Here is a 12,454-nt window from a genome sequence, read left to right as displayed (position 1 = left end):
CTAAACCTTTTTTATTTCTGACACAAGTGTACGTGTTTAACATCTATGCGCTGTGTGCTAAAACGCATTAGCATTGAGGTGCGCTGGAAAGGTGCATTGGGGTGTTCAGCGTGTCATCGTGAATGGGCCCTGACATAGGGTTGCCACCTTTTCTTCAAGCCAAACCAAAAACACTTTAGCAACTTGGGACACCTTCAGGTGCCCCAAGGAGAGTAGTAATGCGGTGCGCATAGCAAAATGTGGGTGTGGCCAAATTTCTTTTGCTGACATCATCGCCTTGCCCCCTCAGTGATGCCGAACCTGCCCTCCAGACAGCCGCCCGCAGATCCCTAACAGCAACAGATTTGTATGTGACTATCTGGTCACTTGGGGAGCCACAGCTTGGTCTGAATAATGTGTCAGGGTTTCCGCCCGCCTTAAACCCGGATGCATGATTCAAAACCCGGACGGTCCGGGTGAAGCCCTGAGGCTGCATTCACACTGTAGTGTTTAGTGAATGCATGCACGAGCACACAGGTTTGTGCGTGTTAATGAAATGCGAAATAAACATGTCACACGGCCAATCAGTTATAGCGCCTCAAACACAACAGAGTTGCATTTTTCCGCACTATAAAATGCGCAACAAATATGGCAAAATGTGCTGTTAAAAAACATGCAAATTACAGCATTCTGTTGCACATAGTGCAGTCCTTTGGAATGAACGGGCTGCCCTATGCGTGTAGCATGGAAACACTCTAAAGAAGCGCAAAAGTATACATGAGTGCCTCATAGTGTGCATGGGGCCTAAAATATTATACATTAATGAGATGTGTCCACACCCGAAACCCAAGCCTCATGTCCACTGGAAACAAATAACCCTGTGTGTATTTTTGCAAAGTGTAAATCCAGAGGGAGAGAGGATTGCATTATCTGATAGTTTGGGCTCATTTTGGGCTCTTTCACACTTTCCACACTCTAAAAGCTATAGGCGCGTTTATAGTGCATTTAAGCTGCGGTTGTGGTGCTTTTCATAGGACTGTACAGCCACCCCGATTCCACCCCACCATCAGCATCTGATCAATCATGATAGTAAAGAAAACCATAAAAACTGAAGGTGTGAAAGTGATTATTATTAATTTAACATTAAACACACAGACCAATATCACCATTAAAACTTTAACCAAACCACCTGCTCAGTCTTTCAAGACTCAAGCACCAAGTAACCGTGCCAACCACCAGGTACCACCATGAACACTGTCCACCAACATCCATGGGTCGACATTACCCCACTCAGTCCTTCAGGACTTGAGCACCAAGTAACTGTACCAACCACCAGGTACCACCATAAACACTGTCCACCGACACCTGTGGGGCACCATTACCCCACTCAGTTCTTCAGGACTCAAGCACCAAGTAACTCTATCAACCACCAGGTACTACCATAAACTGTGTCCGTCCACTTCTGTGGAGCGACATTACCAAGCTCAGTCTTTCACAACTCGAGTACCAAGTAACTGTACCAACTTCCAGGTAACACCATAAACACTGTCCACCCACACCTATGGGTGACATTACCCCACTCAGTTCTTCGGGACTCAAGCACCAAGTAACTGTACCAACCACTAGGTACTGCCATAAACACTGTCCATCCACACCTGTGGGGCGACATTACTCTGCTCAGTCTTTCAGGACTCAAGCACCAAGTTCCTGTACCAACTACCAGGTAAAACCATAAACTGTGTCTTCCCACTCCTGTGGAGCAACATTACCAAGCTCAGACTTTCAGGACTCGAGTACCAAGTAACCGTACCAACCACCTGGTACTGCCATAAACACTGTCCACCCACACCTATGGGGCGACATTACCCCACTCAGTCCTTCAGGACTTGAGCACCAAGTAACTGTACCAAGCACCAGGTGCCACCATAAATACCGTCCACCCACACCTGTGGGACGACATTACCTCGCTCGATCTTTCAGAACTCAAGCACCAAGTAACCGTACCAACCACCAGGTAACACCATTAGTGATGGACGAACTTCCGACGGGACGTTTCGCGAACGCGAAACGCGAACGGACACAAACGTTCGCGAAAACGACCGTTCGCCGCGGGCTCCATTGACTTCAATGGGAGGCGAATTTCGCAAACCTTTAGGTCGAATTTGCGGCCACGGGGTAATTATTAGGGGGTAGCACGTAGTCCCACCACCTGGACAATAGCATAATACATGTATGAGGTGAATTTGGGATCGATAACTACAAGCATTTTTTTTTATTTGGGAAATTGTTCTGACAATTCAGGACTATGGAGCTAATGAAGGCAATGGAGGAGAGGGAAGGTCAGGGACCAGGGTAGGCAAACAAGAGGGTGCAGGAGATACAGAGCACTGACAGCAGCACCGTAATACAGAGCACTGACATCAGCACCGTGACATACAGCGCTGACAGCAGCTCCGTGACATACAGCGCTGACAGCAGCTCCGTGACATACAGCGCTGACAGCAGCTCCGTGACATACAGCGCTGACAGCAGCTCCGTGACATACAGCGCTGACAGCAGCACCGTGACATACAGCGCTGACAGCAGCTCCGTGACATACAGCGCTGACAGCAGCTCCGTGACATACAGCGCTGACAGCAGCTCCGTGACATACAGCGCTGACAGCAGCTCCGTGACATACAGCGCTGACAGCAGCTCCGTGACATACAGCGCTGACAGCAGCACCGTGACATACAGCGCTGACAGCAGCTCCGTGACATACAGCGCTGACAGCAGCTCCGTGACATACAGCGCTGACAGCAGCTCCGTGACATACAGCACTGACAGCAGCTCCGTGACATACAGCGCTGACAGCAGCTCCGTGACATACAGCGCTGACAGCAGCACCGTGACATACAGCGCTGACAGCAGCTCCGTGACATACAGCGCTGACAGCAGCTCCGTGACATACAGCGCTGACAGCAGCTCCGTGACATACAGCACTGACAGCAGCTCCGTGACATACAGCGCTGACAGCAGCTCCGTGACATACAGCGCTGACAGCAGCTCCGTGACATACAGCGCTGACAGCAGCACCGTGACATACAGCGCTGACAGCAGCTCCGTGACATACAGCGCTGACAGCAGCTCCGTGACATACAGCGCTGACAGCAGCTCCGTGACATACAGCGCTGACAGCAGCTCCGTGACATACAGCGCTGACAGCAGCTCCGTGACATACAGCGCTGACAGCAGCTCCGTGACATACAGCGCTGACAGCAGCTCCGTGACATACAGCGCTGACAGCAGCTCCGTGACATACAGCGCTGACAGCAGCACCGTAAGCAGCCCCAGGAGGAAGTCAGCACAGCACAGGGATGGTGTGATCCCCTCATAATAAGAACCCCCAGGAGGAAGTCAGCACAGCACAGGGATGGTGGGAGCCCCTCATAATAAGAACACCCAGGAGGAAGTCAGCACAGCACAGGGATGGTGGGAACCCCTCATAATAAGCAGCCCCAGTAGAAATATGACACCGCTCAACCTCTTCAAAGAGGAGGGTAGGGGCATATAGTACGGTGTGCTTTTTGGGGTCAGGGAAGTGAGCCAAATGAATTAAGAAGGTCTGTGTGCTTGATTCCAAAAATTGTTTATAGACATATACATGGTCTACTGATCACATGTGTTGAATTCCTCCGAGATCCATGCCTCATTCATTTTTAGAAATGTGAGGTAGTTAACACTGTCGTGAGCTAGGCGAGTACGCTTATCGGTCACAATCCCCCTGCTGCGCTGAACGTCCTTTCGGACAGGACACTGGATGAGGGGCAAGCCAACAGTTCGATTGCAAATTGGGCAAGCTCTGGCCAGAGGTCAAGCCTGCCCACCCAGTAGTCTAGGGGTTCATCACTCCTCAGAGCGTCCACATCGGCCGTTAACCCAATGTAGTCGGACACCTGACGGTCTAGGCGTTCCCTGATGCTGGATCCGGATGACACCTGTCGATGGGTCGGCTGAAAGAATGACCTCATATCCGAAGTCACCAACACATCTTCAAACCGGCCTCTTCTTGCAGGCGCTGTTGGATTGGTACCCGCAAATCCTTCTCTGGGAGTGGGAATTGCTCCTCTGCCAGCGCACGCAAAAGCAGAATGCAGCATTTCTCGAAGCAAGGCCTGGAAGTGCTGCATTCTGACAGCCCTCTGCGACGGCGGTAACATTTCCGCCATTTTGTGTTTGTACCGGGGATCTAAGTACGTTGCCACCCAGTACTGGTCCTTGACCCTCATGCTTTTTATACGGGGGTCCCTATTAAAACACTGGAGCATGAAGGCCCCCATTTGCACTCAAGCGGAAGGTATGTGGTGGTGGTGGTGTTGTTGGTGGTAGTGTCTTTGGGGGTGCACATAGCAGAGAGTGAAGAAGAGGGTGCAGATCGAGAGGATGAGGAGGGTGCAGAAGAATAAGGCTGAGTGAGCCACTCAACCAAGTCTGGTGCGTCCTTTAAAGTAATTGAACGCACCTTCTGCAACTTCCCACTTTGGCTCAAGGCTGTTGCTCCTGCCCTACCCCTACCACCCCTGCGGAAGGGCCTGCCTCTTCCTCTGCCTGTCATTTTTTAAATCACCCTGTGACAAAACTCTTAGTCCCTATACCGCTGAAGGACTGCTGCAGTATAGGGCAGCGGTCAGCAGTAGTGCACGTCAACCCTATGTATTGTGGACCGATAGCGGTCCTTACAGAACAGCAGACTGTACTGCACTCAGGCCTATGTACCGTAGCACCCTATACCAAGTTACCAGTCCTTATAAAAACTTTTGTGGACCAAGCAGGTTGTGTGTTAGTGTTTAGCAGACTGTGCGTCAGTCCCTATACCGCTGAAGGACTGCTGCAGTATAGGGCAGCGGTCAGCAGTAGTGCACGGCAACCCTATGTATTGTGGACCGATAGCGGTCCTTACAGAACAGCAGACTGTAACGCACTCAGGCCTATGTACCGTAGCACCCTATACCAAGTTACCAGTCCTTATAAGAACTTTTGTGGACCAAGCAGGTTGTGTGTTAGTGATTAGCAGACTGTACGTCAGTCCCTATACCAATGAAGGACTGCTGCAGTATAGGGCAGCGGTCAGCAGTAGTGCACGGCAACCCTATGTATTGTGGACCGATAGCGGTCCTTACAGAACAGCAGACTGTACTGCACTCAGGCCTATGTACCGTAGCACCCTATACCAAGTTACCAGTCCTTATAAGAACTTTTGTGGACCAAGCAGGTTGTGTATTAGTGTTTAGCAGACTGTGCGTCAGTCCCTATACCGCTGAAGGACTGCTGCAGTATAGGGCAGCGGTCAGCAGTAGTGCACGGCAACCCTATGTATTGTGGACCGATAGCAGTCCTTACAGAACAGCAGACTGTACTGCACTCAGGCCTATGTACCGTAGCACCCTATACCAAGTTACCAGTCCCTTATAAGAACTTTTGTGGACCAAGCAGGTTGTGTGTTAGTGTTTAGCAGACTGTGCGTCAGTCCCTATACCGCTGAAGGACTGCTGCAGTATAGGGCAGCGGTCAGCAGTAGTGCACGTCAACCCTATGTATTGTGGACCGATAGCGGTCCTTACAGGAACAGCAGACTGTAACGCACTCAGGCCTATGTACCGTAGCACCCTATACCAAGTTACCAGTCCTTATAAGAACTTTTGTGGACCAAGCAGGTTGTGTATTAGTGTTTAGCAGACTGTGCGTCAGTCCCTATACCGCTGAAGGACTGCTGCAGTATAGGGCAGCGGTCAGCAGTAGTGCACGGCAACCCTATGTATTGTGGACCGATAGCGGTCCTTACAGAACAGCAGACTGTACCGCACCCAAGCCTATGTACCGTAGCACCCTAGACAGACCAAGTTACCAGTCCTGATAAAGAGCTTTGTGGAACAAGTGAGTTGTGAATGATTAGCAGACTGCAGCAGAAGGGCAGCAGTCAAGTATAATATTCTTTCTATATTTGGAAGAAAGAATATTATACGTGTACAAGCCTATTACCGTACCACTGATACCAGTCCTGAAAAGAACCTTTGTGGAACTAATAGTAACAGCAAGTCTTTAAAATTATCCTCACTGCCTGACACACTGCTTCCTGCCTGTCCCTATACAAATTGGCAAAAAAGAGTAGGCTGGAACGATTAGCTGGAACAGCTCTTTTGTGGACCTGATAGTAACAGCTAATGATGATGATGATGATGATGATGAAGAAAGACTAATCTGGCTGAGCTGTCCCTAAAATAGCAGCATACAGCGCTCTGTCCCTTTATCTAAACTGACAAAAGAAACTCAGGCTGCTGACCTAACACCTATACCAGTCCTGAAAAGAACTTTTGTGTACCAAATAGCTAGCGTTTTTCTCTGTCCCTACTCCACACAGGATCCTTTCCCTACAGTGACAGAAGAAAGAATGTAAAATGGCCACCGGATCGGGTGTATTTATAGGTTAGGGGGAATGTCCAAGTGTCCATGAGCTGTCATGTCTCAATTGGTTGTCCTGTAACACATGATAAACGTGTCACGAAAGGTTAAAGTTCTTGTATACATTAAACACGTAAGTCCGCCGGGGCGAACGACGGAAAAAGGCGTTCGAACCCGCGGACGGCGAAAGTCGGAAATTCGCCGCGAAACGACCGCCGGGCGAAACGTTCGTCCATCACTAAACACCATAAACACTGTGCACTGACACCTGTGGAGTGACATTACCAAGCTCAGTCTTTCAGGACTCGAGCACCAAATAACTGTACCAACTACCAGGTAACACCATAAACACTGTGCACCGACACCTGTGGAGTGACATTACCAAGCTCAGTCTTTCAGGACTCTAGCACCAAATAACTGTACCAACCATCAGGTACCACCAAAAACTGTGTCCACCGACACCGGTGGAGTGACATTACCAAGTTCAGTCTTTCAGGACTCGAGTACCAAGTAACTGTACCAACCACCAGGTACTGCCATAAATACTGTCCATCCACACCTGTGGGGCGATATTACCCCACGCAGTCCTTCAGGACTCAAGCATGAAGTAAAACTGTACCAAACACCAGGTACCACCATAAACACTGTCCACCGACACCTGTGGAGTGACATTACCATGCTCAGTCTTTCAGGACTCGAGCACTAAATAACTGTACCAATGACCAGGTACCACCATAAACACTGTCCACAAACACCTGTGGGGTGACATTACCTCGCTCAGTCTTTCAGGACTCGAGCACCAAGTAGCTGTACCAACCACCAGGTACCACCATAAACATTGTCCACCGACACCTGTGGGGTGACATTACACCGCTCAGTATTTCAGGACTCGAGCACCAAGTAACTGTACCAACCACCAGGTACCACCATAAACTGTGTCCACCCACTTCTGTGGGGCGACATTACAGCGCTCAGTCTTTCAGGACTCAAGCACCAAGTAACCATACCAACCACCAGGTACCACCATAAACTGTGTCCACCCACTTCTGTGGGGCGACCTTACACCGCTCAGTCTTTCAGGACTCAAGCACCAAGTAACCATACCAACCACCAGGTACCACTATAAACTGTGTCTGCCCACTCATGTGTTAGCCCAATAAAGTTAGGGCAGTGACAAAGGGAGAGATGAGAGTTTGATTGAAGATTCAGACTGTTATACCAGACCACAGATGTTGGCACCTATAAAGGTAAACACTTCATCCCCCCAGCTGTGAACCATGGAAGACCATACAGGAAGAAAATGAGGGGTTGGCTGTATGGGGTGACAAGTCCCATGAGGACACTTGGTTAGCCCCATGTCCCTAGCAATAGAAGTGAATGGAGTTGCAAAGCGTCAACGCCTGCCAAACTCTACAGCGTTATTTTTGCAGAGAAGCCATGCTAATGTGTGAACACCTCCATCCACTTCCTATTGAAACAATTCTGTGTGACATTGATAGGTGTTCGGGAAGTGATAAAAACACAACCCAACCGCCTATTTTCAATGCATGTGTGAAAGATCAAACAAATGGCCACTGCCCCCCACCTAAAACTGGCCTTTGCAGCAAGGAGCACGCATGTCAAACAAAACCAAAGATAATTCTCAGCTCACCTTACCGACCAGCCTGCAACCAACCGATTTATCCTGTCTAACAGTATGCGATAAAAACGGGTTTTGGTTGAACAAATGTGCAAATTCATGCATAAGCTGCAGAGCCACTTCACCTCACCCCAACATTATCTACAGTCCTAACTCAAAATCTTGAGAGCCATAGTGGAAGCACATGCATTATAATGGATAGGCAGAGGACAGGTGAGCCTGGAGGGAGCCCACCTCTCCTTAAAGGCACAGGGGCGCACTGGACACCCAGCATATAGCAAAGTTGTCCAGTGTGTCCCCTCACCAGTATGTGTGAAAGAGTCCTTCACATTTGCAAAAAAATTAAAGCGAACATTAAAGCGGAGTTACAATTAAAAAAAAAAAAGTCAGCAGCTACAAATACTACAGCTGCTGACTTTTAATAATCGGACACTTACCTGTCCCAGGGTCCAGTGATGTGGGGAAAGAAGCCCCGTTCCTCTCCCCCTCCTCTCTGTGGCACCGGCATTGTACCTGTGGGCGCCCGGCTGTGGCTTCACAGCTGGGCACGCACTGCGCATGCGCGAGCCGCACTGCGCATGCGCGAGCCGCACTGCGCATGCACGAGCCGCACGGCGTGCTGTGACTGGCCGGGCAATTATCTGGGACCTGTGACGTGTCCCAGATGATTGCCCGAGACGGAGAGGGGAGAGGTGATCTTCTTTCCAATGCCGCGGTGCCCCGGGAGGCAGTGGGAGATGGGACCCTCTAAAAAGAGGGTATCCCCCCCCCCAAAAAAATGACATGCCAAATGTGGCATGTCAGGGGATCACCTTCCCTTAAAGCAGAAGTTCCATTTTTGGGTGGAATTCCACTCTAAGGTACCTAATGCAAAAAGATACGTTAATGATGTGTTTTTGAAGCATTAGCATTATGTTAAAAAATGCTTGCCAGACGCCCCCTCTGTGCCGGTGTTGTGCCATATAGTGTCCGGCCATCATATAGCGCAGTACGGGGCGGACGAAGCTTCGGAAAATCTCTGAAGTTGAACGGCGCCTGCTCCGGCGCCTGCTCCGGCGCCTGCTCCGTGAGTGGCCCCACCATCCAAGCGGACATAGGGTTGTGAATATTAGAGGGCCCCTCGCGGGCGAGCTTTGCTCGCCACGCTTCGGGCTCAGCCTCGTTGCGCTCGGCTCTTTTATATTCCTACTCTATGTCCACTTGGATAGTGGGGATGGAACCTGGACTCACGGAGCAGGCGCCGTTCATCCTCGGCAATTTTCAGAATCTGTGTAGCTGTGTACTGCGCATGCACAGTACACAGCGGACACTATCGGATAGGGGAACTTACATGACAAGACACCGGCTTTGCATGGGTGTTTGTAGGATCATTTCAGCTAGTGATGGTTTCTAAACGCATCTAAATCGTGCTGTACATAGGGGCAAGTGTGACGTGTTTGCAGTGTGTTTTATATCGACATCAACGTAAAGTAGCAAAGCCTGGCAAATGACACATGCTGGGTCAATTTTGATACGAAGGTAACGTTACGTGACGCAACCTAACGCTAACGCAACCATGTGAGCAACACTGGGATCTGCAATTCACACAATTTTTACAGTTATTGGGGAGCTTCAAAATCACAAAGAAGCGAGCGTAAACTTAGCCTAATGCCACGTAAACACGAGCGTAATCCAAGATTTTTCCGACGGAATTCCGCTCAAGCTTGTCTTGCATACACACGGTCACACAAAAGTTCGCTGAACTTTCGACTGTCAAGATCGCGGTGACGTACAACACCACGACGAGCCGAGAAAATGAAGTTCAATGCTTCAGAGCATGCGTCAAATTGTTTCCAAGCATGCGTAGGAATTTTGCATGAATTGGTACAGACGATCGGAATTTCCGATTGGAACTTTTTCCGACCGAAAAATTGAGAGCATGCTCTCAAACGTTTGCTGCCGGGAATTCTGCCAGCAAAAGTCCCATGGAGCGTACACAGGGTCGCATTTTCGGACCAAAAGCTCTCATCGGACTTTTGTTGGTGGAATTTCCACTCGTGTGTACGGGGCATTAGGGCTGATGCACCTTTTTGTATAGTGCAAATTCCAGCATATTTTCCCTCCAGGAGTCGTCAGGTGCCATGCAAAGCTGCTTATAGAAATCTGATTTCTGCATCCATAGCTGTGCGCTCCGTACACATATGTGGGCATAGAATTCTAGATACAATCAGGGGCGGAAACTGACAACTCATGGGGCCCCCCGGGCAATAGGTGCTTATGGGGCCCCCAGGCAATCAGACATTATGGGGCCATACAGTATACACATACACACACGAACAGTATACAATCACACAGTATACACAGACATGTTTCTATTGGTTGAGAAGTTACTGGAGAGGTGGGGCAGCTATAATCTTGGGATTTTTACGTACTTTCCCTGGTTTTACTGAGGCTGACAATCCTGATGGGGCCCCCTAGTGGCACAGGGCCCTCGGGCAGTGCCTGAGTGGCCCAATGGTCAGTCTGCCCCTGAATGCAATATTTCTGTGCTTTGTATGCATAAGCGTGTTTATGCAGCTATTGCGTCGTATGCATGCGTATAGCCTCATACAGCCTTTGACTTCTATAAGTGGCTGTATACAGAACTTGTGGAAATATGCCGGAATGTCCAACGTGTGCATGAGCCCTTATTGTACAATACCAATCCTGAACTTTTTTTTTATCCTAAACTTCAACAGAATGAAGGAATAACGTTACAAAAGTACAGCCCCCTTGTCAGAACACAATAGCTCAGTGGGGAGATCACTGTACTAACATTGGTTTGTTAGTACAGTGGCACCTCTCGAGACCCTCCGTTTTTTTTTCTCATTAAGCCCACTGGGTTGAATGAAAACAAAAACAATAGTGTGTACCAGATTTAGCTAACATTTTTTTTTTGGGGGGGGGGGGGGGGGTTGCTCATGTGTCAGGACCCATTTATACCTGAGCATCGTGTCTCTTGTCACCAGTCGTGTGAAAGTCGAAAAAGTACATGCACTTCTTTGGAGCAGAATTGCGCTGTTTAGGCCCATAGACCTAAAAAAAAAAAATAGCCAAAAATGCGCAATTGTGCTCCTGTACTACTAGTTGCATGTAAAAATCTAATGTGCAATTGTGCTCCTGTACAACAAGTTGCACGTAAAAATGTGCACTTGCGCTTCTGTAATACAAGTTGCAAGTAAAAATGTGCAATTGCGCTCCTGTACTACAAGTTGCACATAAAAATGGGCAATTGTGCTTCTGTACTACAAGTCGCAATTAAAAATGCGCAATTGCGTTCCTGTACAACATACAAGTTGCAAGTAAAAATGTGCAATTGTGCTCCTGTACTACAAGTTGTGAGTAAAAATGCGCAATTGTGCTCCTGTACTACAAGTTGGAAGTAAAAATGCGCAATTGTGCTCCTGTACTACAAGTTGCATGTAAAAATGTAATGTGCAATGGCGCTCCTGTACAACAAGTTGCATGTAAAATTGCACAATTGCACTCCTGTACTACAAGTGGCACGTAAAAATGTGCAATTGCACTCTGGTACTACAAGTTGCACATAAAAATGCGCAATTGTGCTCCTGTACCACAAGTTGCAAGAAAAAATGCTAAATTGCGCTCCTGTACTACAAGTCGCACGTAAAAATGCGCAATTGCGCTCCTGTACTACAAGTTGCATGTAAAAATGAGCAATTGCGCTCCTGTACTACAAGTTGCACGTAAAAATGTAATGTGCAATTGCGCTCCTGTACAACATACAAGTTGCACGTAAAAAATGTAATGTGCAATTGCGCTCCTGTACTACAAGTTGCACATAAAAATGCGCAATTGTGCTCCTGTACAACATACAAGTTGCATGTAAAAATGCGCAATTGCTCTCCTGTACTACAAGTTGCATGTAAAAATGCGCAATTTTGCTCCTGACCATGCGCAAAAGAAGATCATCTGCTGCTAGTTTGTAAACGCATCCCAGACACTGCTTGCAGTGACAGATCTGCATTCGCAAAAAAAACACACCACGGCCGATGTGTACAGCCAGCTGTGATGAGCATAGACGTCAGCGATGCCTCTTGTGCTCCGGCTGGGCCGCTGCATGCAGACTGCTGACTGATGATCGCTGCCTCCTCTCTGTGTGGAAGCTCCTGGGAGGAAAAGCTGTGTTCCCAGGAGACATCCTGCAGGATCGCAAGCAATAAAATAAAAACTCTTCTTCTGACCCTCCTCCCCCCCAATGAAGTTGAAATAATGAACTGCTTGCCTGCTAGTTTGCCAGCCAGCTTTGCCGGCTGCCCTTGAGGGTCCAAACTCATCCGCATTAACCCTTTATCACAATGTACAGACGTCGTGCATGACCGATAAAATATCTGCCGATCTGCATCCAATCTACGCTCT

The sequence above is a fragment of the Lithobates pipiens genome, unplaced genomic scaffold (assembly GCF_037356315.1).
Source record: "Lithobates pipiens isolate NorthernLeopardFrog02 unplaced genomic scaffold, aLitPip1_a1.2 Scaffold_28, whole genome shotgun sequence".
Classification (NCBI taxonomy): Eukaryota; Metazoa; Chordata; class Amphibia; order Anura; family Ranidae; genus Lithobates; species Lithobates pipiens.
The sequence above is the reverse complement of the archived record's forward strand: the minus strand, read 5'-3'. Positions refer to the sequence as shown.